The 7,004-nt window shown below is 43.9% G+C and overlaps 1 protein-coding gene across 5 annotated transcripts in view; it reads left to right on the top strand.

The window, feature by feature from the left end:
• Nucleotides 1-6,435: 6,435 nt before the first annotated feature.
• Nucleotides 6,436-7,004, top strand: part of SOCS5 (suppressor of cytokine signaling 5) — a 177,225-nt gene continuing 176,656 nt past the window's right edge. For 3 of the 5 annotated variants that reach the window (XR_010109294.1, XR_010109287.1, XR_010109290.1), the window contains exon 1: nucleotides 6,436-6,938. The gene's annotated coding sequence lies outside the window, so the exon portion shown is untranslated. Of the gene's footprint in view, nucleotides 6,997-7,004 lie in introns of all 5 variants that reach the window. The other 2 variants (XM_003822663.5, XM_063594971.1) reach the window with 2 other exon arrangements.

Here is a 7,004-nt window from a genome sequence, read left to right as displayed (position 1 = left end):
TATGCAGATGGAGCAATCTTTATTGTTGTTTTAGAGACAGGGTCTTGCTCCATCACCCAGGGAGGAGTGCAGTGGTGTGATCACAGCTCACTGCAGCCTCAAACTCCTGGGCTCAAGGGATCCTCCCATCTAGGCCTCCCAAAGTGTTGGAATTACAGGCATGAGCCACTGTATCTAGCCCAGAGCACTCTTTTAAAAAATAAGTCATATCACATCTCTGCTTAAAACCCTTCAATGGTTTCCTGTTACAATTAGACTAAAATTTAAACTATTCACCCTGACTTTCAAAGTTCTGCATGATCTGGCCCCACTTGCTTCTTTGATTTCAATTCCTACCACTGCCCCTTGCTTCTGTCATGCCACAAAGATCTTCTTTCAGTTTCTCAAATCTACTTTGTGCGCTCTTGTCTCAGGGTCTCTGCACTCTTCCCTTTGCCTGAAATGCCCTCCTCTTGATTTTCGTATACTTGCTTCCTTCTAGTCATCGATGCTCAAACACCACTTCCTTAATGAAGCCCACCATGACCACTCCAGTTACATTATTGTTCTGTGCTATTTGTAGCACCTTTAACTATATAGATGAAAATCTTGGTTGGTTTGTGCTTATTGCCCCCACTATCTTGTAAGTTTGATGAAGACTCGTGATCATCTTTGCATGCCTGATGCCTAGAATAGGGCCAGGTATATAATGCTCTAAAAAGTTTTTGTTGAGTAAATAAAGGCCTTTAAAATTAAACATGGATAGAATATTTATTTAATTTCTTTAGAGACCTTTTTATGTCACTATTTAATTATAAAGGCAATAAACGATTATTAAAATAATTGAGGATGTCATGATTGGTTTTTGAAGAAACATTGTAGAAAGTAAGCTAAGAAGCTGGGCATGGTGGCTCATGCCTGTAATCCCAACACTTTTGGGAGGCTGAGGCGGTAGGATCACTTGAGTTCAGGAGGTGGAGACCAGGTTGGACAACATAGGGAGACCCTGTCTCTATAAAAAATACCAAAATTAACTGGGCATGATGGTATGTGCCTATAGTACCAGCTACTCGGGAGGCTGAGGCAGGAGGAATGCTTGAGCCTGGCAGGTTGAGGCTGCAGTGACCCATGACTGTGCCACTGCACTCCAGCCTGGGTGACAGAGTGAGACTCTGTCTCAAAAAATAAAAAAAAGAAAGTAGGCTAAGAGAGTTAATTAAAGGACTAATTGGGAGAATACGATTCTACAAAAAACAATAATTTATGTCATAAACCAATCTAGGGATGCCCAGGCACTATGTCAGGTAGAAGGCATATAAAGAAGACTGGGCAAGCTGGGTGCAGTGGCTCACCCCTGTAATCCCAGCACTTTGGGAGGCCAAGGCAGGTGGATCACCTGAGGTCAGGAGTCCGAGACCAGCCTGGCCAACATGGTGAAACCCCGTCTCTACTAAAAATACAAAAAATTAGCTGAGCATGGTGGCAGGTGCCTGTAATCCCAGCTACTCGGGAGGCTGAGGCACGAGAATCACCTGAACCTGGGAGGTGGAGATTGCAGTGAACTGAGATTGTGCCATCGCACTCCAGCCTGGGCAACAAGAGCAAAAAACGCCGTCTCAAAAAACAGAAAAGCAAAAACAAAGCAAACAAACAAAACAAAGATAATTGGACACTGGTTTTTTACTGAAGGCGCTCAAAATCTATCAGGAGATACAGTTCTGTAATTATAATATCTAATATCTGCATAAAGCAAATCATGTTCATATTTATAATTACTTTATTTGATCACCACAAGGGTCCCATGAGGTAAGGTATTACTATGGTTTTCTTACAATTTTATATGTGAAATAACCAAGGCTCAGAGAGGTTATGTGATTTGTCTTGGATGACATAGCAAATAACTGAGATTTTAAATTTAAGCCCAGATCTTCTGACTCAGGTCTCCTGTTCTACTTCATCACCATGTCTATTTAGTGTGATAAATGTATGTGCAACCTGTTATAGGAGGTTAAGTGTAACTGAGAGGACTATTTTTATTGGAAAAGTCTGGAAAAACTTTGCCGAGGAAAAGTCATTTAAATGGGGCTGTGAAGGACAGACAGGAGTTTTTCAGGTAAAGAAGGAGTCGCATTTTAAGCAAAGATTTGATGAAAAAGCAGAAAGATGACAATGAACAGCACACTCTATGTAGTGGGTAGCAGAGAGGTCCAGTAGGGAAGGTTGGGGCAATTTTGTGCCGTTTTGTATGCAGTTGGGTAGTCCATGAAAGCGGGGGACTGAAACAGTCAGATCTGGGCTTTCAAAAGAAAATTAGAGTGGCAGATTGGTAGATGAATTGGAGCATGAAGAAACAAGTTAGGAGTTTTTGCGATCTTGTGAGGTAAGTGTCTGAATGAGGATAGTGAAAATGGAAAATACTTACTAAAAAATGTATGTGTGAGTTAGAGTCACTTATTGACCTTGGGAGGTGGCAGAGAGGGAAGAGAAGATTATTTTAGACAACTTCTAGCATATGTGACTTTGATAAATGATGATTAGCTCAACCATATGGGAGAGTACAGAAAAAGTGGTTTGAGAAGGAAATGGTAGGTGGGGGATGGGAGTTTTCTTGCAGTTAAAGAATTTACCATTAGCCATGTTTGGTTTGAGATGCTTGTTTGTAATAGGTAAGTAGGTATGTCGAGCAGGTAGCTAAAAATATGGTTCTAGACTTCGAAAACAAGGTTTAAGCTGGAGATCTAAATTTTAGAGTCGTCAAAATACAAGTTTTATTAAAATTCCTACTGTAAACGGGCACAAGGAAACTTTGCGGTGTAATGCAAATATTCTATTTCTTGATTATGGTAGTAGTTACAGGGTTATGTATGTCTCAAAACAGATTAAACTGGTACACTTAGAACGTGTCTATTTTACTGAAACTTAAATCCCTTAGAAAACCCCACTAAAATTAGTAGAAGTAAACTGCCTTGTACAACATGTAAGAACTGAATAGTTTAAAAATTGACAAACATTAAACTATTTAAAGATGAAATTAACTACTTAAGTTACATAGTTAACTAAGTTTAAATTAGCTATATAACTATTTAAGGGGAAATTGTTCTACACACATCAGTTAAAAACAAGTGATTGGCAGCAAAGAAAGTTGCCATGGTTTCAGTTGCTTCAGAAGCCACTGCTAGATGTGCCAGTTTATTGGCCATTGGGGGATCCCTCCATTCAAAGACCTATTCCCTCCCCAAACCACCTGCCTCCACCCTGAGCACACTCTTCCTCAGCCTGTGCCTGCCAACTCAGTGCCACATGGGTTGGCTTCCCCATTTGGTGTGGCTGAGACAACAAAAGTACTTGAAGAATACAATGTGACTCATCGCTGAACAAGAAATGTTTCCTTATTGATTAATTTTAGGCTTATGGCCAATTTGGCCTTCTCATTTGGCATAAATCCCTCAGCATCACTTATGAACTGTCCTTTCAATGCTCAGCTTAAACTCTATTTTGTACAAGAAACCATTTTTACTTTGATAGAAAGAGGTAACAGAAATCTGTTACCTCTATTCAGCTACCAGTATGGACATATCCACTATGAGTATACAATCATCAAACTTATATAAGTATGTTGGCATCTTGGTTCCATCACTTACTAAGTCTTTGTGACCTTGAAGAAAATGGGGATAATGAAACCTACCTTGCAGGGTGGTATGAATTAAGTCAGATAGTATACGTGAAAATGCCAGTGGCAGCATTGAGTAGGTGCTCAATACATGGCAAATTTCTTGTCAAACCTGACTATCCTTTCCTAAATATTTAGTCTCTTAAGTTTCTTGAACGTGAAAGCACTCTTTTCTGTGCTTTGTACTTTCACCCTAATACAGTGGGATATATTCTCAGGAGTAATTGTGGAATGATGTTTACAAAGCTAGCAGGTCAAGGATAAAATTGAAGAAGATTTATGCAATAAATAGGTGGATGAGGAGAGATCATTCTTAGGGAATGAAAAAAAGGAATTTGATTCAGAGGCGGTGGCAAAGGTCTTTCTTTACATTTCCTCTTTCCATTCATTTACAATTTTATTTTGCCAAAAAGAGGGGACAGAAAGTCTAATCTTGATGAGTGTGAAGCTGCAGGATGATGTGCCAATACACCTGGTATTGGCTCATGCCAGCTGGGAAAGGAGCTTGGCTTCTCAGTGTTTTACTACTGTGGTTTCCTGGGCTGGGCAGCTGGGTGCCTAATAATGATAAAAACCATAATACTTCATAATTACGTACTGCCGTTTGCCAGAACTTGGATTTAATTATAATGACTATGACAGAACTGGCAACATCTTGCTCCCTATTGGGGTGCAATACCCAAGGGCCTGGAAATACAAAGTGAAGTGGCAACTGCACCCTTCTCCTGCAGGGCCTATCCTGGCAGTTCACCCAGGGTTCTCTGGGTTTGAAGCTCATCATCAGAAACAAAGAGTACTTTTAAATTGCTTGCATGTACTTGACACTGTCAAGTAAAGTAGCGTTTATGAAGCAACTACTGCCACACATGGGGCACAGGATCATGGAGTCCCAGGCCCGGAAGGGACCAAAACAGGTGACATCATTCATAATTCTGTCCCCTGCCCTCAGGCATCACCGCCACTACACTCAAGTAGGCGAGTTCACTGACCTTTTCATTCTGATTTGGGCTGGAGATACTTTTGTGGTAGCCTGTTTCAGGTGTCAGGGGGCTCACCAATTCATTCAACACTCATTTTGTGAGCACCTATTCTGAGCTAAGGCACTGTGGGGGCACAAAGATGTGTAAGATATAATCCTTGACCTCAAATAGCTTATCATCTAGTTGAGGGATTTGTATTCAGGTAGCTGTAATATAAAAATATAAAGATAGAGGAAAGTCCTGGCTGATGAAAGGGCATGGAATCAACACACTAAGTGAAAGGATCAAGGCAATTTCTTCTTGGAGAGTAAGAAGAAAGCAGAAGGAAGGGGGAATGGACATCAGTGAAGAGCTGAGCAACAACTTGGGAAGTTCTTATCGGTTTCCCTGCTTTATTGTCTTCATAATACTTATCATTCCCTGAATTATCTCATTTATTTACTAATATACTTTTACCATTTGTCTTGTCCCACTCAGGAACTTTGTCTGTTTTGTTCACCACTACATCCTGAGCATCTCAAACAATGCCTGGTGCATAGTAAGGTGCTCAGTTAAGTACTGGCCTAATAAATAAATGATGCAGGTGAGGCAGTGGCAGTGGCAGTGGCAGTAGAAGTGAACAGGAGAAAGCATTTAGTAAATATTACCAACACGATAAAGTTAGAAGAGGTAGGGAGATGTTAGAGCAGTGAGGAAGTGGCATGAAAGGTTACTTCAAGGTTCCTGGCTTGGGCAAATAAGTGGATGGTTGTTATCATCAAAAAAAGATAAGGAACAGATGAGAAGGAGGAGCAGGTTTTGTGAACCTCAGAGGGTATATGAGGTCCCATGTGGAGACATCATGGCTTGCAAGTGCAGATGCCCAAGAGGCACTTATACCTGCAGATCTGGACGTCGTTAAACATACATTCAGCTGTTGAGCCATCAGAATGGTCAGATCACCCAGTGGGCAGAGAAAGAAACGACTGCATGCCCACTAAGTAGAGGACTGAGGGTCAGATCCTTGGGCGTAGAGTCAACAGAGAACAGATTTAGAAAGGCTAACTGAACAGAAAGACAATCTGAGGGTTTAGGGTGTTAGAAAAGTGGGCTGAGGGGTACATCAGGGAAGAGAAAAAGGCTTCATGTAGTCCACAAAATCCACCGCAGGAGACCAAGCAGGATGAGTACAAATCGACCTTTGAACCCGGTCATACGGGTGTCACTGCGAGCCTTAACAGAAGCACTTTTTAGTGGATTAGTTGGGAGAATAACTTAGCCAGTACTTGACGGATGAATTGAAATAAAGGATGAGAGCTAGACAGTCTCACAGGAGAGCTTTTTGGTTTATTAAGTTGAGGCGCTGGAACATGATCAAGGTTATGTCTAACACTTAAGAAGTGACCGGTAAGTTTGTGAACGACGACAAGGTTTCTAAAACGCTAGTGGGGCCGGGCATGGTGGTTCACGCCTGTAACCCCAGCACTTTGGGAGGGGAGGCCGGGGTAGGAGGATCCCTGGAACCCAGGAGTTCGAGATTAGCTTGCGCAACACAGGAAGACACTGTCTACCAAAAAAAAAAAAAAGCCAGCGGGAAGAGCCCTTGCAGGCGTGAACTATGCTTCTCTTCCTCCACCCTTTCAGCCATTTCCAGGGAGTGGGCCCTTCCATATAAAATGCAGACAAAACGACGGAGACCGACACCCCTCCCTCCGATTTGTGAGTCATTTTTGTGGCAGCTAGGGGCGGGGATGGGAATACTTGAATTGCAGGAGGTGCCCGGTTTCCCGTGGATCTTGGAACTTGCTAACTGGGTGCTCCATGCTGAAGGGCGCTAGGGAGACTCATTCACATTTTCCTACTCGGCACTCACGCCCTCCATTCAGCACTTTCCTCTCCTTCTCCCTAAGACTTGAAACCAGGGACAAAGCTTTCCCCCCACTCCTACTTCAGGTTCACCTTCCACCCACAAGCCCATCGCTTGCCCTTCTCCGACCACGTGACACTCCCCCTCAATCCCCGAGACTCCCCGCCGTCGACCCCTCCCTTCGGGCCGCAGCCCGCTTTACCCCGCCTCTCAGGTCCACGTGACCGCCTCTCTCCCACCTGACTGGCTCCTCCCTTTCCCCGGCCGGACACGGCGGCCGTCGCAGCTGCCAGACTCCAAAATGGCAGCCGCGCAGAGCGCGCACCCAAGCGGCCGGACCTCCCCGACTCCCGGGCCGCCCCCGTCTCGCGCCCTGCCTCCCTCCTTCGGCCTTCACCTACCCGCCTCCGGATTGGCCGCTAGGAATCCCGCCCCTCTAAAGCCCTGCCTGCTATTGGTCACGGTAGGCTGCCCTTCAGAGAGGCGTGCCCCTGCCCGCCCCCCGCCCCCCGCCCCGGGAGGTATTTTC

This window comes from Pan paniscus, chromosome 12 (genome assembly GCF_029289425.2).
Source record: "Pan paniscus chromosome 12, NHGRI_mPanPan1-v2.0_pri, whole genome shotgun sequence".
Taxonomy (NCBI): domain Eukaryota; kingdom Metazoa; phylum Chordata; class Mammalia; order Primates; family Hominidae; genus Pan; species Pan paniscus.
This window is presented reverse-complemented; position numbering and strand designations above follow the sequence as displayed.